General features: G+C 45.6%; 1 non-coding gene across 1 annotated transcript; it reads left to right on the forward strand.

Annotated features, from left to right (window-relative positions):
- The first annotated feature begins 17,730 nt into the window (after positions 1-17,730).
- Positions 17,731-17,819, forward strand: trnap-cgg (transfer RNA proline (anticodon CGG)). Its single transcript is given in 2 exon segments — positions 17,731-17,766; positions 17,784-17,819. It is a non-coding gene; the product is annotated as a tRNA-Pro (tRNA).
- The last annotated feature ends 3,439 nt before the right edge of the window (positions 17,820-21,258 follow it).

Raw genomic sequence — 21,258 nt, forward strand, 5'->3', positions numbered from 1 at the left:
ACGATGTTTTCCAGCGCACACATTGATTGGCAGGACCCTGACCTCTGTTGGTGAATGACTTGAACACCTCATACCCGTGACTTGCTATGCAGTCTACTTAACTTTAAAGATTTTCTCAAACGTGCCACAGTTCTACGACTATTTCTCCATCCATTCGCTCTTTGAATAAAAGTAGCAAGTGAAATCTATGAACTGTCCGCAGGTTCCCAGGCTGTTCTATTTTTTACCACGAAGTTTGTATTTTTTTCTCCTGATTTTCCTTCAGGTATATTGCCTTTCGATCATCAATATAAGTATGTGCAGAACAGCGGATGCGTTCAATCTCACCTCTCAACCACACTTCCTTCTGTTCTTGCAGTGCACCGGTCCCAGCCTATTGTGGTTCTCGCACCGATGAGCGGCCCTCGGCTTACTGGGGAAAGTCTCATCACTCTGTTTCCATTGTGGAACTCCTAATAACATGCGGCCCTCGGTTGACCCGAGAAAGTATCAATTCTGCATTCGAATTCATTCTTACAAAGTGAATCACTTCGTAACTTTCCGGGTTGAACTGCATCTGTAACTTCTCAGCGCTGCTCTGCGTCCCGTCACTGTGCTGTTGTAACCTGTGACAACCTTCTACACTATCCATAATTTCACCAACTTCTACATCATTGTAAATAAAATAACCCACCATTCCACTTCCTTATTTACATCATTTCTAAAGCACACAAATCCCGGGGGTTTCGAAACAGATCTCAGGACACCACTGGCAGCATACAGAGAGAAAACGCTCCATCCACAACTATCCTCTGCCTTTTTGGGCGTCAGTCCTGAATCCACCAGCCAAGTTGCCCATTACTGAAGTAGGACTCACCGCTTCCCGCAGTCACTCAGCGTTTCTCCCGACCGCACAAAACGACTTATCGATCCTACATCGGCCCTTTTAACGCTCTCCTCACAAATGTCCCTCCGACTGGTGAATACTAAAGTCTTCATTCAGGACCTCCCCTTCTTCCCCCGACTTCAGAGACTTGTTTCATCTTCTATCCCTGACCGGTCCTGCACTCATTCCAGTCATCTTTTTTTCACATTCATCCACAATGGCTAGGGGTTTTCCTTAAATCTACTGCAGACCTTCTGTAGACGTTTCTAGTTATCCTAATTCCATTCTTCAGTGTGTCCCCGGCTACTTTGTAAATCTACAGTCATGTCTGATCCTTGCTTTCTAATCCTGAGGTCAGCTTCCTAAAGCTTCTTTCTTCCTCTTGACCAGATGTTTCACATCGCTTGTCGACCATGGTTCTTTCACCCTGCCACCCTTCCCCTGCATGAATGGGGCAAACCTATCCAGAGCCTCATGTTAGTGCAGCCTAAAATACCGTCACACTTCAGTTGTGCATTTTCCAGGACACATCCAGCCTAATACCATTATAGTTAGGCAGGATTTTCCAGCCTACTATCATCATAATTCCACTTACACTGTTAATAACTTTGGGAACTGACACGTGTCAGTGGGCAGAGAGTGGCGCAATGGGATGGGATGGGGAATGACACGAGGTTGTGGGGACACAGTGGGGCATTGAGATATCTTTGTGACTGACGCGGGTCGGTGAGATTAGTGTGTGTACCACGTTTACGAAAGGAGTGTGCTGGACCCCTTATAATTTGCCTACCGACACAATCGATCGACAGACGGCGCAACAGCCACTGCTCTACACACCGTCCTTACACATCTGGAGAAGAAGTATGCTGATGTGAGAATGCTATTCTTGGACTACAGTTCAGCTTTCAACACCATCATTTCCTCCAGTATCGACAGGAAGCTCAGAGATCTCGTCTTTGACCCTGCCTATCAGATCGCCAGCTGGATGTTAGCGTGGACTCCCTCAGCTCCACCCCACTGAATTTCAACAGAAGCCCCTCAGGGCCATGCACTGAGTCCCCTCCTTTACTCCCTGTATGCCCATGACTATATCGCCACCCACAGTTCTAATCTGTTAATTAGAATTGCCGACGACACTACCTTGATTGGCCTAATCTCAAAAAAAATAACGAAGTGGCTTACAGGGAAGGAGTTATCGCTCTGACACAGTGGTATCAAGTAAGCAACTTCTCCCTCAATGTCGCAAAAACAAAGGAGCTGGTTCTGGATTACAGGAGGAATGGAGACGGGCTAACACCTATTAACATGAATAGATCTGGGGTTGAGAGGGTAAACATCTTTAAGTTCCTCGGCATCCACAGAGAGTTGCAGATCTGTGGAATGCACTGCCTCAGAAGGCAGTGGAGGCCAATTCTCTGAGTGCTTTCAAGAAAAAGTTAGATAGAGCTCTTAAAGATAGTGGAGTCAAGGGATATTGGGAGAAGGCAGGAACGGGGTACTGATTGTGGATGATCAGCCATGATCACAGTGAATGGCAGTGCTGGCTCGATGGGCCGAATGGCCTACTCCTGCACCTATCGTCTACTGTCACATCACCGAGGACCTCACGTGGTCTGTACACGCCAGTTGTGAAGTGAAAAAGTCACAAGAACTCCTCTTTCAACTCAGACGGTTAAGGAAATTTGTTATGGGCTCCGAAGTCCTAAGAACGTTCTGCAGGGGCTCAATTGAGAGCATTCTGACTGGTTGCGACACTGGTATGGGAGCTGTACCTCCCTTAATCGCAGGACTCTGCAGAGAGCGGTGTGGACAGGCCAGCGCATCTGTAGTTGTGTAATTCCCATGATTCAGGATATTTACAAGGACAGGTGTGTAAAAACGGCCCAAAGGATCATTGGGGACCCTAGTCACCCCAGCCACAATCTATTCCAGCTGTTACCATCTGGCAATCGGTACCGCAGCATTAAAGCCAGGAACAACAGGCTCCGGGACAGCTCCTTCCACCAGACCAACAGACTGATGAACTTACGCTGATTTGAGTGTACATTATTACATTGCCTGTTTTATTCGTTATAAATTATTATAAATTACTATGATTGCACACTTAGATAGAGACGTGACGTGAAGATTTTTACTCCTCATTTATGTGAAGGATGTAAGAAATAAAGTCAATTCATTTCAGAGTGAAGCACAATAAAATATAAGTTTTATTATATTTTTTCCAAAGTCTTTTTTCTGTATTGTTGCATAAATAGTTAAATTGATCTTCAGAACTATAGTAAATTAAAACCATCGAAGATCTCCACCTAACGGCCTAACCCCGCATTTCCGCGCTCTGACGCCACCCTTCCTTTGACCTCAAGTCCATGGAATCCTTGATCCTAGAAGCACGAACAAATCCACCAGTGCCGGGACTAGGGGGCTCTCACCTACCATTTCGCCGCTCCTCCATGGATCAGCCCCATGGAGGCGAGGTAAGTCTCCAACTTACCCCCACTATCCCACAGCCCCTTCGGTCTCAAGACCCTATCGACTCGAAACGCCTCGCAAGAGAGCATCAGCACCTTTCTCTCGGGGGAGCGAAAGCCCACCGGCTCCGGTTCCAGCGGACTGGAAGTGGGAGAATGTCCCGGCCCTCCTGCAAAAGCGTCCGTTACCACCCGAGAATCTGAGGCTGAGGTAAATGTCTACCTTTGACTCTGCCTCTGCTGGGCCCGAAGGGGGCAGACTCGAGACCCATGCGGCAGGTCCGAAAGGCCAGGCAGGATGTTGAGAACCTTTTCGGTCCCGTCCCGTCCGAGAAGCGCCAGGGAGGCCGCAGTGCGCAGGCAGTGGATCTCTGCGAAGAGTCGAAGAGAAAGAGGGAGTGAGAGTCAGTTCGAGGAGGTGAGGGAGTTGGTCATAGAGATGGTGGATGTGGAAAGCGGAAGAGAGGGTGATGGTTGCGAAGATGGATTGGGGAGAAAGATCCTGATATGGGTTTCGAAAGAGTGGGTTGCATCAGAGGGGTGACTCAGATGGAAAGGGCTGGCTGTTTCAGAGGACATTTCAATGGCCTCATTGAAATCCCAGAATGTCTTGCAGGTGGGAGAGATCACTAACGGGTCACTGAACATAAGCCTTTCTTCTGACTGACAATTAAGACCATAAGACAATAAGACATAGGAGCAAAATTGGGTCATTTGGCCCATTGCGTCTGGATAATACTTCTTCCACAACCACCCCACCCCCTCCCAATCCCGGCCTTTTGGCCACGACTTTTGATGCTGTCCAATCAGGAACCTCTCAATTTCTGCGTTAAAAAAAAACACCCAACCTGGCCTCCGCAGCGGCATGTGGTAGCTAAAGCAATTTCCTTGTACCTGTGTTGTAAATAGACGCCCGTCTATCCTAAGGCTGTGCCTTCCTGTCCTAGACTCCCCCACTTTGGGAAACATTCCTTCCACATCTACCCTGCCTAGGCCTTTCAACATTATCAAGGTTTCAATGAGCTCCCCCGCTCATTTTTTTCTCTAAATTCCACCGAGTACAGACCTAGAGCCGTCAAACGTCCTTCGTATGATAATCCAGTCATTCCCGGGACCGCCCTTGTGAACCGCCTCTGGACACTCTCCGATATCAACACATCTCTTCATCTCTTCGTAGATGAAGAGCCCAATACTGTACACAATATTCAAGGACAGGCCTCACCAGGTGCCCCATAAAGCCTCTGCATCACATCCTTGCTCCTGTATTCAAGCCGTCTTGAAATAAATTCTAACATTGCATTTGCCTTTTTTTAACACCGAATCAACCTGCATGTTAAAATAGCCTGCACATTTACATTTATGTCTACCACTGGAGTGCATGGCCATGTATTTTATCAACATTGTATCTAATTTGCCACTTTCTTGCTCATTGTCCCAATATGTCTTAATCCTTCTGCCACCTACCTGTTACCCCAACACTACCGACCTATCCATCAATCTTCGTTTCATCTACCAAATGGGCAACATAGCCACCTATTCCACTATCTAAGGCATTGATATGCAGCACAAAAAGCGGTCCCAACACTTGTCCATTTTGCATCCCTAATGAACTGATACTCACCCTGATGACAATGCCCCACCGTCATTACATCCTAGTCTATCAAACCCCGTCTTTCTCATCCCGTTTCTCTGTCTTGCCTGCAGATTTTTCTTAGCGACACTCAATTGTCTCGGGCCTCTCGCTGCGGTGTCGCTGGCTATTCAGCCGCGGGAGGAGAGGCGTTTGATCCATCGCGCTCTGCTGGGGATGGCGTAGCGCAATCGTGGCGACTGAAGACTGAAGATTGAAAATGGACTGAGTTGTCTGAAATATGTACATATGTAACAACAGGAATTCTGCCGATGCTGGAAATTGAAGCAACACACATCAAAGTTGCTGGTGAACGCAGCACGCCAGGCAGCATCTCCAGGAAGAGGTACAGTCGACGTTTCAGGCCGAGATCCTTCGTCAGAACTATGTACATACGTATTTGTCTGGTTGTATTTTTATAGGCGAGACTTGGCTTCGCAGCCACGGATTCGTCTAGCGGGAGTCGGTATTGGAGAAGAGTCATAGCCCCGATATCCACGGTGTCGCCTAGCGGGCCTGGTTGGTAATATGTCTTTGTATATTGACCCCGTAGTAGTGCTGTCTCGTTTGGCAGTATTCATGACTATTCGCATATGGTAATTTAACTTGAATTGAAATAAATTGAATTAAGTTGAGCAGGGTTGTCGACTGAAAGGGGAGAAGAGAGGTGACAGTGAAGGACAGTGAGGTGAGAGGAGTGAGACGGCAAAATGAGGAGAGGATGGAGGAAGGAGGCTGAGGGAGAGGAGGGTGTGCTGAGGGATTGGGGAGTGGTGAGGGAATGGTGAAGGTGAGGAAGGGAGGGACGAAATAATAGATTGCTCTGTGGAGAGGGGAAGCAGAAGATGGTCAGGGAGCTGCACACATTCAGACACGGTGCTGGGGGAGTTCCATTCCTTCTGTGGTAATATAGGATCAGGTGGGTAACACGAAAATATCAAAAAATACGCAATAAAATACTAACAAGTTCAAGACGATAAAAGCGGAAACTAAGAGAAATCAGGAAGTATTCAGCACATTACAGGATCCTGAAACAGTTCAATGCAATCTGATTACTTACACAGGCACAATCAATTGGCAAGCATCATTCACTAAAATCTTGTTTTAAATTGCAAACTCATGGAAGAAACGATCCATTACTCTAAATACAATCCCGGGAGAGTTTTATGGTCAGAATGCTACAATTATATTACGACCAGTCCATTACTAGCGATAAGGCAACACATGATAAACGTCCAGATATAATATCACAGGACAAACCAGCAAAAACTATTTATTTAATAGTCATCCAATAACAAACAAGAGAAAAATCTGCAGGTATGTGTGTGTCATTCCAAATGCACATAATTTAGAGAAATCAGTACGTGAAAAAAAAAACACCAGAGATATGCCGACTTGAAAAATAAAACTGTAAGACTATGGTACATGAACAGGGTATACATCGTCCCAATTGTAATATCTACCGGTGGTTTCATCCGAAAGTCACTGCACAACAAAAATTATACCTACACAGCAATACTTGTGTGAATCTCCAGACATCACTGGAATAGCAGGAAAGATCCCAGCAACTGAAAAGCGAGTGTGATTGTCTATGTCCATACCACATGTTTTACCAGTTACAACTGAGAAAAAAAAATATTAATAAGCATGCTTTTATACTTCAGTATACCTCAGCAGAGGAGATTCAACATGTAGTTTTCTGGGATGGAAATCTATCAGAAATCGGGAGGTGAGATGACATTCTTTCCTTGAGGCAGGGTAGACATTGCGATTTTCCATTGAAATTTGCACAATTGTAAAAAAAATGCAAATATTCCGTAGTGTTGAGCAAGAAACCACAATACTAAATACTATTGGAATTGTCAGAATATTTTTTTGCCATTGAGAAGTCATTAGAAGTCATTAAGGAGTCAATAAAAGTCCCTGTTACCCACCCAAACCCACAAACAGCTGGGGAAATGGGGAGGAAAGGTGCCTTTCTCATAAAGTAATGCAAGCCCCCTTTAGAAATTAACTTTCTGCGGATTATAACTGGACACTGTGAAGAAATTGTCTGTGCCAGTGAACGTATCACTTGAGCTGATACAAACTCACTGGACACTGCCAAACGGTGTACTGTATATGTTGTCTGCTCATCGAGTGTTGACGGACTTGCCGGTCCGATGTTGGGTGAAATCAGCTAAATCTCATTGCCGTGCTGCCTCCTCACTGCAAGCCCGGACCACTCTCGATCTGACCGTCGGGGTGCTCACTGTGAATTCCGTCCGTTCTCCTTGTGACGGCGATATCTCCAGCAGCTGCTCCGTTTCCTATCCGTCTGCGAGGAGCATCGGCTATGTACGCCACTGGAGAGGTGAGTATTTACACTGTCAGGCGGGATTTATTATTGAACGTGGTTCTGCGATGACGGTAGCGGAGATATGCTCAAAAATAAAAAATGAAATGTAGGATGAATTTAATCAGTGGTCGGAGGTGAAGGTCGCAGGGTGCGGGTGCCGAAGGGTCTGTTCTCGTGTTGTGTCTCTCTCGGGCTCTAAACCAGCTTTATTCTTCCCGCTGCCACATTCTCCAATAACCGCCAGTTTTTGCACTGTCAGGGTGATAAAATCCTCCTACCGCCAGTAAGAAGAACTTAGTAATTTTGTTAATTAATTGGTTGAATAAATGACATGAGCGCATAACTCCCTGCGCTGGTGAACTGCTCTCTGGATTCGGACTGAGTTACCCCATAAATAAACGCGCTTGAGCAGCAAATTAATACCATCAGCATGTATCCGGAGTGTCCAAACATGTTCAAATCCTTGGAGGGAGTCCAAGCAAAAACAGACGTGGGGGAGGCAATGACGGAAGAATAAGAGCATGGGGGGCAGTGGAGTGGAGACAAACGGGGAAGACAGAGATCGGTAGAGAAACTGAGATATAAACGAGAGAGAGAGAGACGGAGGATCAGCAAGGGAAGAGAACGCGAACGAACCACGCACGTGAGGGAAAAGAAATTTCAAGGAAGCAGACACTTTGGTTCGACAGACTATGGCGGAGAAAGATTGGCTGGAGGGAGACTGGGAGTGGGTGGTAGATTTATAGAGTGAGAGAGGGGGCAGAGGAAAGACAAACTGGGAGAAAAGAGAGACTAGTGGAAGACAGTCTTGCAGAGATAGGGAGAGACACGGGGAGCGAAGGAGAGAATAGTAGGAAGATAGAGACTGGGAGAAAGACAGGAGAGAGGGAGAGGTTGAGAAGGTGCATGTGACAGGTACGGGGCGAGAGATACGAGGGGGATACAGGTAGAAGGAGAGTGACGAGGAGAGAGAAACTGGAAGAGGAAGAGTTGAAGGAAAGAGAACGGGACTGAGGGAGACAGGGTGACAGAAAGCCTTGGAGGAAGAGAGAGAGAGACAGATAGAGAGATAGAGAGAGGGAGGTGAGGGAAAGAGACTGGGCGGGAAACAACAGGCTGAGAGGGCAGAGAGACTGAGAGGGGTGATAGACTGGGGGAAGAGAGAGAGAGAATGTGGGTAAAAGAGTGGGGTGAGAGCCCATGCGAGGAGAGAGACTGGGGTCACACAAGAGACCGGGACGAAGAAAGAGACGGAGAGGGAGAGGTTGACTGAAGAAGACAGACTGTATAGACAGAAACTGGGGGACTTGAGAGGCAATCAGGGAGAAAAAGAAATAACGGGGAGATAGTCCCGAGCAGAGAGACACGGGGTGGGGAGGGATAGCGGGATTGGAAAACGAAAGTGATGGGAGGGTCAGAAACTGTGGGAGACGAAAGTGATGAGGGGGATAGAGGGAGACTGCAGAATGTGCCCAGAAAAGGGGTGAAGAGTCTAAGGAGAGAAGGATGGGGAAGAGGGACGTAGGAGAGAAGACAGCTGAGAGGAAGACGGAGCCGATGGCCTATGGGGAGAAAAACGGCAGAGGGGGAGATGAACTGAGGGTGAGAGTTGGAGAAGAAAGTGGACAGGTATGAGAGAGAAACAGGGAGAGAGTTTGAGGAGACAGTTGGGAGAGAGAGACAGAGAGAACCTGGGGAAGAGAATCACTGGGCGGAGATGGACTGGAGAGAGAGAGTGTGGAGAGTGAGTGAGGGAGAGAGATTGCGGGAGAGAGAGAATCGGTAGGTAGAGACTGGAAAAGGGGAGAAACATTCCGGAGGGAGGGGAGAAAGAGGCCAGTGAGAGAGACTTCTGGCAGAGAGATTGAGCGAGACAGTCTAGGAGAAAAAGACTGGGCAAGAGAGACTGGTTGGAGAGAGAGCCTGGGGAGATAGACTGTTAGAAGAGAGACCGGGGAGGGACATGGACAGGGGGAACTAAAGACTGGGGACAGAAACGGTGTGAGAGAGTTTGGGAGGGAGAGAGAGATAGAGTGAGACATACAGAGGTGAGAGAGCTAGTGAAAAGTAGAGCGAGTATGGAATAAGACAGAATAGGGCAGAGAGAGGTTTGACAGGGAGAGAGAGAGAACCAATGGAGAGAGAGTCGAGGGGAAATGGAATGTCAGGGAAGGAGACTGGGGAGCGCGAAAGTGGGGGTAACGAGGGCAGAGGAAAGAGAAATAGAGAGAGGCCACGCCGGGAGCAATATAGAGGCTGGAGGATAAGGCGGAGAGAGAGAAACAGGGGGAGAGAAACAGACGGATGAGTGAGTGTGGTCGGAGAGTATTTGGGGCAGATACAGGAGGGAGTGGCGAGAAAGGGAGTGATATGAGGAAGAAAGACTGAAGCAGAGAGGCTCTGGGAGAAGGAGAATGGAGCACCAAGGAGAGATACTGGGGGTAGGAGAATTGAGAGTTAGGGAGAGAGGCCGATGTGGTAGAAAGAAACCGAGGGGGAGAGGTAGAAACAGACCAGGAGGAGGGTTGTCTGCGTGAGTCGAGGGATGTGCGTTGGGGAGAGTGATTTGGGATGGGAAGACAAATCGGAGTAACGAGGTAACGAGGAAAATGGGCAGAGACCCAGAACAGAGATGATGATGATGATTACTGTTGTTGTTGTTATTATTATTATTATTATTATTATTATTATTATTATTATTATTATTATTATTGTTAGTAGTTGTAGTAGTATAAACATGCGATTGTACTGGAGTAAATGCAAAGGAGATTCAACATATATTTTGCTCCGATGGAGATTTTTTTAGAAATCAGGAAAACGACATTCGCTCCTTGATGCAGACTGGACATTGGGGTTATCCGTAGAAATTTCCACAATTGTGAACAGAATACACGAATTTTCTGGCGTTATTTTTTTCATAACAGGTTTTTCTAATAGCAAGGACAAGTGTAACCTTTACTGTAAGTTTGCCTGGACTGTTGATTTTCTTTTTCGTTTCATTCTTGTGCAGAAGATAAAACTAACAAATGAGTTGCATTCCTGCCGATTTGGTCCTCAATATCGTCAGACCCTGACCCGCTCTGTTAGTACCGAAAGCGCAGCGGCGGAAACGAAAGAGGGAATATTGTTAAAACATAAATATAAAAGGTAAGATTAGATTAATTTTTGATTAGAGGTGGAAGTCGCGGATTCTGGACTCCGAAGGATCTGTTTCCGTGTTGTGTGTCTGTCCGTTTTATTCTCACCACTGCCATTTACACCGAGTGACCGCCAGATTTGCAGTATCAAGAACGAAATCACGGAGACCGCCTCTGAGAAGAACTTAGATATTTTGTTTATTAATTAGTTGAATAATTGACGTGAGTGGATAGTTCGCTGCGCTGATGAACTGCTCTCTGAACTTGGACTGAGTTATCCCATTAATATTCGTGTTTGTGCAGCAAATTAATGTCATGAGCATGTGTCCGGAGTGTAGAAATACGTACTCCGATTCGTTGTAATTATTTTGATCCAGTCCGGCGATGGTGTTATAAAGGAATTCGGCAACACTCACCGACCACAGGATGATGAAGCTGCCGGAGATGGTGAGAAGTAAGTTCACAGACCTCCTCCTGCTCTCCATCTCCGGGTCACTGCGGTTCTTCGCCTTGCTCTGACCCCTCAGCCTCTTACGGACGCGACTAGTCACTAAAATGTGTCTGACTGTTAGAGAGTTGAACAGTAGTATTAACACGAACCGGAGTAATGGCACTACAACGGTAGTAAGCCAGTCATATCTCAACCACCCGGGATCCGTATCGTTGCTGGGCTTTGGAATACAGTCCCAGGGTATATTGTCAATCACTTTCGTAGGGTGGTATGTAAGGAAATTTGGCACATTATAAAAGCAGAACAGAAGGCCGGTTGTTGCCAGAACCACAACCGCAGTTTTCCCAGTGCAATACATTGCTTTCCGCTTCTGGCAACAGATGGCGACAAACCGATCAAACTTAAAAGTGACAGTGAACCAGACAGAACAGTCTGTGGCTGAAAATCCTAGACAGAAATCACACTGCATACCGGGGTGATGTCCAGGAGAGTCCCGGGGAAGTAATAATAACTGATCCTCCACAATATGACCCGAAAGATGATGGTTAGTCGATCCGTCATCGCCATGGCTACCAGGTAGCGAGGGGTGCAGGTGGAGAGGCCGCATTATCCCCGGGACAAGATCGTAATAGCCACTAAGTTCACTGAGGAAACAGCAGAGAGATAGAGTGCATTATTGTTTCGCCTTTCCATGGGTCTCAGGGCAAGGATAACCTGGACAATGAGAACAATTGCACTTTGCAGATAACTCATTTTTGGATGTTGACAAGTGTAAAGCGAGAATGACCGATGTCTGAAGCGCGTAACTGCTGGGTGAACGGGTACGGAACGCTGTTTGAGAAGGAAGCATTGTCAATTGATGGCCAAGGGAGCTATGGGAAAATCAATATAAATTTCCCATCAAAGGTACTCGAGTAGCGTGTAAAGCCTGGATACCTCGGCAACTGTCTCAACGACGCCGATTCCCGAGTTCTCGTCACTTATGTTCTGGCAAACTCCACATAGAGCCAAGGCCTGCTCCCTCCGTCTCTGTTCACTTCCAAAGTTCTATGTTGAAGACAATTTTATTTCCTGCAGTTGCATGTCTTATTCTCGCTTCTTTTGTATTCTGCAACTACATTTCTTCGTGGTTCCTTCACACTATATCAATGGATCTTAACAGAAAGTTTCAGTTTTCGCTTTTAAAGATTTTGCCTGACCCGCTGAAATTTAAAATATTTTGCACGTTGGTGATTAAACCATGTAATTTTCAAAGGAAAGCCAATGTAGATACTTCAAAACATTTGTCACTTTTAGGGGTTGCTCCAAATTTCTGCAGCATTTTACTAAATGCTTCGATGCTTTTTCTTCGAGAGCGGAGTATCGCCTTTACCCGGTCTGACCTCCCACGGACACTGCTGGGTTGACTCTTACTTCTTTCTTCAGCTGACGAATAATAGGGCGTGGAAACAAATCCTGGTACACTAAAACGCACACAGACCCTATATGAATTTTGAAAACTCCCGATATTTCGGAGTCTAACTCAGAAGTGTAGTCTATCGCTCTCTTCTGATTTTCACCGGGGTTTCGCTTCCCGTGTTCCTTTGAAGGTCGCAGCAGTTTCTTAAAACACCGTGCAATACATTAAAATTTAAATTTAATACATGTACAGTATCGCCATTGACGCGGATAACACCAATTAACCCGTAAAGGTTCCGAGCGCAGTTTACCGGAGTTTACTTTGACAGCGGCTTTGCACTGACAAATCAAAACTGCCAGCTCTGAATCCACAAAATGAATCCGTCTCTCCGAACTTCCACTGCACATCTGTGTCAACAGCCGGTTCATTTTCAGCTGACACCACAGATAAATCTGCAAGGGAATTTCTGAAAAAAAAACACGATGTTTAGACACAGTGCTTGCATCGATACAGCAACATCACAACTTTGTCGGTAACTGAACGAAATCACAGACCAGGCACACAGGGCTGCAAATGATAGTTCGCCGATATTCTTACCAGAAACACCGATAACGGCTACGGTCAAGTAATATGTCTTTCTCACACGGTAAAATGTTTGAAGCATGCTGTGTGAAATTCAGCCTGTCTTCTAGCTGCCCGCAATCTCGCTGAAGAAACTTTAAGCTGATGAATCTCCACGGTCATTCATACTCGCTCCAGCACACTGAATATTCAGTGCTACATAAGGCTGACGGGCCTTACAACAGCTGGTATAAAAATAAGAATGATGTCATTCAATTAAAATCCCAATTGTGATGAGGTATGGAGAGCTTGAGACGAAATTACAAAATCACAAAGATGAAGAAATGACATGCGAGAAGTCAGTGAATGTTGTTGCGAAGGATCACATCTCGGTTGCATGGTACTCATTGTTGATCTTGTCCATTCCTTGGTTCCACGGACTTTGTCATCATAGACCAATGCTCTACTGTTAGTCATCTGTTCCGTTTGACTGGCAATAAAACACAAGAAAAATTAAGACAGAGATTGATAAGTATCCGAGTAGCCAGGCCATCAAAGGTTATGGTGAGAAGGCGTGGGAGTGGGAATAAATGGGAGAATGGATCAGTTCATAATAAAATGGCGGAGCAGACTCGATGGACCGAATGGCCGACTTCTGCTCCTTTGTCTTATGGTCTTATGGTCTTATGGTTATTTGTGTGCTCTTGGTGAGAGTAAGAGTTCGGCACAGACTAAAAGGGCCGGGATGGCCTGTTTCCGTGCTGTAATTGTTATATGTTTATAGTATTACACAGTAATATAGCCTTAAACCAATAAAGCGTCCACGCTTACCATACCACCATAAGAACATGAGACGTAGGAGCAGAATTAGGCCATTCAGCACTGCCATATCATTTAATGCCCTGTCCAATCAGGAAACTCTCACCTTCTGCTTTAAATATACCCACAGACTTGGCCTCCGCTGCAGTGTGTGACAGAACATTCCGCAGACTCACTACTCTCTGGCTAAAGAAAAAAATATCCTGCTTACCTCTATTCTAAAAGATCGCCCTTCAAATCTGAGGCTGTGCCCGCTAGTTCTGGATACCCCCACCATAGGAAACTCCCCTCCACAACTACCTTGTCTAGTCCTTTCAGTATTCGGTGGGTTTCAATGCGTGGTAACTTCTGCCTGACGTTATCTGGATACCCCCACCATAGGAAACTCCTCTCCACAACTACCTTGTCTAGTCCTTTCAGTATCCGGTGGGTTTCAATGCGTGGTAACTTCTGCCTGACGTTATCCTTGCTGTTGATGCTTGTTGAACACGGGGTTCCTGCTCACACTTGTAAGATAAAGAACTGCAACGAAGTGTCCATTGCTATCACGGAAATCCAGAAATTGTTCAGCGACAGCACGGTAAATCTCACCTCCAGTGCTGGATCAGACTGCAGCTTACGCTTCCTCTGCCATCAAAGTCAAGTTCTCAGCATGAGCAGAAGATCCAGAGAAACGGACCCTACCCAGTCGGACACTTGTTGGAAGGGAGGAAAATGCTGACCATTTTGTCCCGGATTTGTAATGGATTGTGAGAACGGCTGAGGAAATCGTCTGGGGCTGCGGTCACCGAGACCTCGACATTATCAAAGGCAACTCGCATTAGTCCTGCTGTTCTACTGTGTCTTCGACCTCATACCGTCAGGCACAACGTACCACGGGCTAAGAACAACGATTGTTCGGCTGGGTAACATCTTCTTCGCCCTGTGAGACTTCTGAACAGCTATTTGGCATCCATTAGACATTATTTATGGCAATGTATTTAGTGTTATTCACACATGTTTAACTATATGTTGTACCGGATATGCACTTAATGTCAACTTGTACAGTATATCTCCAGGATATATGTTTACTCTCTGGTAATATTATTGTGGTAACAATATTTTATGCCTTGTATGTGTATAGATTTTGTGTTTCGCAGCTTGGTTCCAGATAAAAAGTTGATTCGTTTAGATGTGTACATGTTTATGGTTAACTGGCAGTAAATTTTAAGCTGAACTTGAATGATAAGTTTGAAGAGATTTATGTGAGAACAAGTGGCAGGAATGGTACTCGGATGCACGATTGCAAAGCAGAATGGATTCCCAGTCCATCGTTTTAACCTCACCACCACCTCGAAGCTTATTCCGTGTTCTGTATTTCTTCAGAACACACACATTCTCCATTTATGTTCCGCGCATGTGTTTCATGTTCTATGTCTATTGATATTGTACGCCCATGTTCAGCAACATTCATGAATATGGATATGGAAAGGTTCGAGAGATATGGGCCAAACACAGGAAAATGAAAGTAGCTATCACAGGCCCCTTAGGCGCTGTGGTCGTTTTGAGCAGAAGTGTCCTACTCCATGCACAGTAGCTCAGAGAACCTGTGAGTATACTGTATAGTGGAAACATATAAAATTATTTTAAATTAACAAAGTCCAGTTGTTTTCTTTTCACACAATTTGACTTCACGTAAACAGACGTTATAGGAATTCACCAGCTGATTCTAAAATAGGAACTTTTCATGGATTGGGCAGTCACGATAAGGCGGCAGCTAAATACTATTGGCAATTTCCAAATAATCTGACCGTGTGGCTTGATGGATAAGGCGTCTGATTTCGGCTCTTGATGTGAGATTATCAGAAGATTGCAAGCTCGAATCCTGTAACAGTGGCTAACCAGAAGGTCATGGCTACTTGCATCGATTTTGAAGTGTCACGCGCCGTGAATAAGATGACTGGGTTACTCCGCCTTCCTGGGAAAAGTAACCAAATATCGCGTCTTCCTTTCACGCAGTATTTAATTTTATATATTTTATCTGTGATATATTTAGGAAAACACCCTCATAAACAACACGTTCGAGCTCCCTCAGCTGCTGATTGGAAGGCGAAGTGTGGTGCACATTCACAGGTCAGGCCGCAGTAGAGGAAACAAATGAACTTCTTAACTATTGGGAAAGGAGTTTTAACGCACGTTTCCCTTCCATCAGCACTGTGCGCGGGGACGGTCCTGATTGAGATGCAAAGAATTCTAACCGGAATCCAGAAACATGGTTACTTTTCAAGGAAGGACGATCGGAGATGTATGAGTTCAGTGTGAGGTGTGAGACCACTGTGTTTCCGTGTATCTTATCCCAGTCCCGCTGTGAAACTGTGAGAAATATCACTTTGCTGAGAGTATTTCAAACAATGATAATGTATCCCACGTTTACACCATATGCGGAACTAATCGTGTAAAGTTAGTTAACATCGTCAACACTTTCTGTGGGACCTTTCAAAACATCTCGTCTTCTCTAAAGGCAATCCTAAACTTTTTTTTTTAATCCAAACTGCTCGCACCAAGTCCATTTGATTCCATTCTCAGCTTCTCTGTCAAAACGAGCGACATCTCATTCTAAACAGTAGTAGCAACCTGGAAAAAAAAATGTTTTCTCGGATCCCATCCCCGGAAACTTGAAAGCACATTAATCCTTTGATTGGCTGTGGTAATGAAATTAACCACAAGTTCATCCACCATGGCCAGGATAGATGAGTGGTCTAAAATTTTGTATTTAGATCGCAGTTTCCACTGGAGAGGTAGTTTCCAATCCAGAACGAGGGGTCACAGTTTGAGGATAAGGGGGAAGCCTTTTAGGACTGAGATTAGGAAAAACTTCTTCACACAGAGAGTGGTGAATCTGTGGAATTCTCTGCCACAGGAAACAGTTGAGGCCAGTTCATTGGCTATATTTAAGCGGGAGTTAAATATGACCCTTGTGGCTACGGGGATCAGGGGGTATGGAGGGAAGGCTGGTGCAGGGTTCTGAGTTGGATGATCAGCCATGATCATAATAAATGGCGTAGGCTCGAAGGGCCGAATGGCCTACTCCTGCACCTATTTTTTATGTTTCTATGTTTCTATCCATGACAGTTCGGCATTCTTCCTCCCTTCCGTTCTTTGTTTTCTTCATTTTACACCCAATTCTGCTGAAGGAATTTATCTGTCATTCAGCAGATATCTCGATCATGTTGTTTTTCACGATCTTCTCTTTTTCCCCTCGGCTGTTAGCAAGACATGAAACATCCTTCACACACTCTCTCATTCCATCTCCATACTATTTTTTACCCAAACAGCAATGTGGTGATGGCATCGGCCATAACAAGCATACTCAATGTGGAGTGGGGCAAAGTGTATGGTAGGTTGTACAGTTGGAATGGGAACCTTCTTGTGAATTTTGACTTTGATGGACTGAAAAGAGATAAATACAGATAGTAAATTCGGAAGGTGACGTGGCATGAGTTGAAAGGTCACGTGACGGAACAATGCTTGTCAGTGAAAGGATAATCAAAGTAACTCACCAGAATGTGAGACGAACTTGCGAAATACACACAACATGCTGGAGGAACTCAGCAGACCAGGCAACATCTCTGGAAAAGAGTACAATCGACGTGTGAATATTCGCCCTGAATAAAGTTCTTACTGTGTGCCATTTATCAAACGACTCTGCTGTTCATGAAACAAATACTTCTGTACACCCGCCTGAAATCATTCTAATTATCAGCCGTCCACCAGCCGCCGGGGCAGGGAATCGCTGAGCATCACCCTGTGCAAGAAAAATATGGTCGGAATTGAGTTTTAAACACACGTCCCTTGTTTGGGTCCCTTCCACTGGCAAACGCATTCTGACGTGCACTATATCAGGGTCCGTTATATTCTAATTTTGACTGAATCAAGTAGCGAATACTCGTAATCTCATAGGAATACGGGCCTAACATATTTTGACATCAGGCTCTCCTCTCAACAGCGGAAAGAACAATGAGTTTTCTACCAATTGACTTTAAATGGCTTCGTAGTTCAGCTGTGACGCAATCTGCGAACGTGGGCTCGTTGGTCTAGTGGTATGATTCTCGCTTCGGGTGAATAAGCATACAATATGCGAGAGGTCCCGGGTTCAAATCCCGGACGAGCCCCGTTATTGGATATTATCAGCGATTTGCTTCACTATTTTTGAATTGACGCACGAGATAATTGGCTGTATGAAAAAGAAACACTGAAGAAGGAATTGGAAATAGTTTTTAAGGCAGGGAAGTTTGAAGTATCACATTTTGGAGTGTCAAACCAGCTGCGTATTCATTCTATGAATGGTAGAGCACCGGGGAATGCAAATCAGCAGGGAGTGAGAGTGGTAGACGGGCATAGTTTGCTGAAACCCGTCTCATATGCGGAGAGACTGTGGGAAAGGTGTTGGGCACGCTGGTCTTAGGTGGTCAGTGTAGGAGTTGGGAGATTGCGTTGCTGTTACACTCTCTTGTGGAAATAGGTGTAAAATGGAAAGAGCACAGACAGTCTTTGGAAAACGATGGATCTGCATGTCGACGAGCGCTGTAGACAATTATGTGGAAGAACAAGAAATCGGCAAGTGATTTTACATTGCTTAAACTCTTCTCTTTTTCTGACCAGGACACAAGCGCCTCTAACTTGCATACAATATCGGCATATACATTTCCTAGGGTTTCAAATCGGTGCGACCAGAAATTAGGTGACAAAAGAAACTGCTCACTCCGGTCACATTATTTTGCCAAACGCTTGGAATTTAGAGAGCTGCAATTTTAACACTGAATTCACTTTCTCTGATCCAGATTGAGAGTCTCAATTCTGATCTTCACCAAGTCAAGTCTGGTCAAGTCAAGTCACTTTTTATTGTCATTTCAACCATAACTGCTGATACAGAACATAGTAAAAATGAGACAACGTTTTCCAGGACCATGGTGCTACATGAAACAATACATAAACTACACTGAACTACGTAAGAAAAAAACACAAAAACTACACTAGACTACAGACCTATCCAGGACTACATAAAATGCACAACACAGTGCAGGCACTACATTTAATAATAATAAATAATAAATAAGACAGTAGATACAGTAGAGGGTATAGAAGGTTGGTGTAAAGCCAGGCTCTGGGTATTGAGGAGTCTGATAGCTTGGGGGAAGAAACTGTTACATAGTCTTGTCGTGAAAGCCCGAATGCGTCGGTGCCTTTTTCCAGATGGCAGGAGGGAGAAGAGTTTATATGAGGGGTATGTGGGGTCCTTCATAATTCTATTTGCTTTGCGGATGCAGCGTGTGATGTAAATGTCTGTGATGGCGGGAAGAGAGACCCCGATGATCTCAGCTGTCCTCACCATCGGCTGCAGGGTCGTGCGATCCGAGATGGTACAATTTCTGATCCAAGCCGTGATACAGCTGCTCAGGATGCTCTCAATACAACCTCTGTAAAATGTGGTGAGAATGGGGTTGGGGGTGGTGATATGGACTTTTCTTAGCCTTCGCAGAAACTAGAGACGCTGCTGGGCTTTCCTTGCTACAGAGCTGGTGTTGAGGGACCAGGTGAGATTCTCCGCCAGGTGAACACCAAGAAATTTGGTGCTCTTACCGATCTCTACGGAGGAGTCGTCGAAGTTCAGCGGAGAGTGGTCATTCCGTGTCCACCTGAAGTCAACAACCATCTCTTTTGTTTCGTTCACATTCAGAGACAGGTTGCTGGCTCTACACCAGTCCGTTAGCCGCTGCACCTCTTCTGTGTATGCTGACTCTTCGTTCTTGCTGATGAGACCCAGCACGGTCGTGTCATCGGCGAACTTGATGATGTGGTTCGAGCTGTGTGTTGCGACACAGTCGTGGGTCAGGAGAGTGAACAGCAGTGGACTGAGCACACAGCCCTGGGGGGCCCCCGTGCTTAGTGAGATGCTGCTCCCGATCCGGACTGACTGAAGACTCCCAGTCAGGAAGTCTAGGATCCAATTGCAGAGGGAGGTGTTAAGGTCCAGCAAGCTCAGCTCTCCAATCAGGTACTGAGGAATAATTGTGTTAAATGCTGAACTGAAGTCTACGAATAGCATTCGAAAGTACGTGTCTTTTTTTTTCAGGTGGGTTAGGGCCAGGTGGATGGTCGTGGCAATGAGGTCGTCTGTTGAACGGTTGAGACAGTACGAGAACTGCAGGGGGTCCAGTGAGGGGGCAGCAGGACTTTGATGTGTCTCGTGACGAGCCTCTCAAAACATTTCATGATGATGGATGTGAGTGCAACGGGACGGTAGTCGTTGAGGCAGGACACCAACATTTGTCTTACGGATGTGACTTATTTCAGAATCAATATCAGAATCGGTTTTAATATCTCGGACATATGTCGGGAAATCTGTTAACTTAGCGGCAGCAGTACAATCAATACATGATAAATCTCCCAAAAAAAGTCAATCAAACATTCAATTAGAGTAAACATATTATGTATATTAAATTGTTAAATAAAAAAAAGAAGAGCAAAAGCAGATTAAAGAGTGAAGTAGTGTTCAGAGGTTCAATGTCCATTTAGACATTGGACGGCAGAGGGGAAGAATTGGTTCTTCTATCGCTGAGTCTGTGGCTTTAGGCTTCTGTACCTCCTTCCTGATGGTAACAATGAGAAGAGGCATGTCCTGGGTGATTAAGTCTTTAATGACTGTCGCCGCCTTTCTGGGGCACCGCTACATAAAGATGTCCTGGATGCAACGGGGGCTTGTCCCCATGGTGGAGCTGACTAATTTCATAACTTACTGCCAGTCTCGCCGCTGGCTTTTCCGGGCAGCAATGAAGATCCTTCATCTCGCTCATTGGCGATGTTCAGGGATTCATTTATCGTGTCAGTAGCTTTCTCTCGCTTTGCACAATTGCCTCCAAAGTCCCGGGTACCGATTCAGAAATACTGACAGATACATATGAATATGGGCTCTTCATTTTCGTTTCCCTAAAGTTTTATTGACCAGTTCGGCTTGTTAGCTCTGAGCTAAACTCTCGAAATTGTAGGACCGGTGGAACACTCTCAGTCTGCCCTCTACCATTTCACTTGTTTGGCATGAGTGACCCTACCAAGAGCCAAAGCATTAACTCCTAACTCAGCCAGCTTCGCTCTCCAGGTTACTGAGACACACAAACCTTCAAACCACGACTAGGTTGTGTTCCGTTTGGAGGCTACTGGTGTGATCACTAATAACAAGCCAACTCTGAGTCGAATACCTGGAATACCTGACAACATAACGAGCTAAAACCATTCACGTGAAAGTGACAATCTCAGCCCATCTTGTGTTTGCAATGAAATGTGCAAACCCTTTATGAAGCGTGTCGTTCCCCGTGACGCCGCTCGTTGCTACATTCTGTAGATACTGAACCATTTCAGCGACAACCGAGAACAGATTACTCACAGTCATTCACACCGGGTAGTCCAGCGGAAAAGCCAGTGCGTTGACTGGATTGCTGAGGAATGACCGGGACGGGTGAAGCACCCAGGAGGCAGTGACTTTCCCTGCTAACCACACCGCACTGGGAACTTGAAGGAACACATAGTTTGGGTTCACTCTGCATGCAATCCTGC

The sequence above is a fragment of the Mobula birostris genome, chromosome 13 (assembly GCF_030028105.1).
Source record: "Mobula birostris isolate sMobBir1 chromosome 13, sMobBir1.hap1, whole genome shotgun sequence".
Taxonomy (NCBI): Eukaryota; Metazoa; Chordata; class Chondrichthyes; order Myliobatiformes; family Myliobatidae; genus Mobula; species Mobula birostris.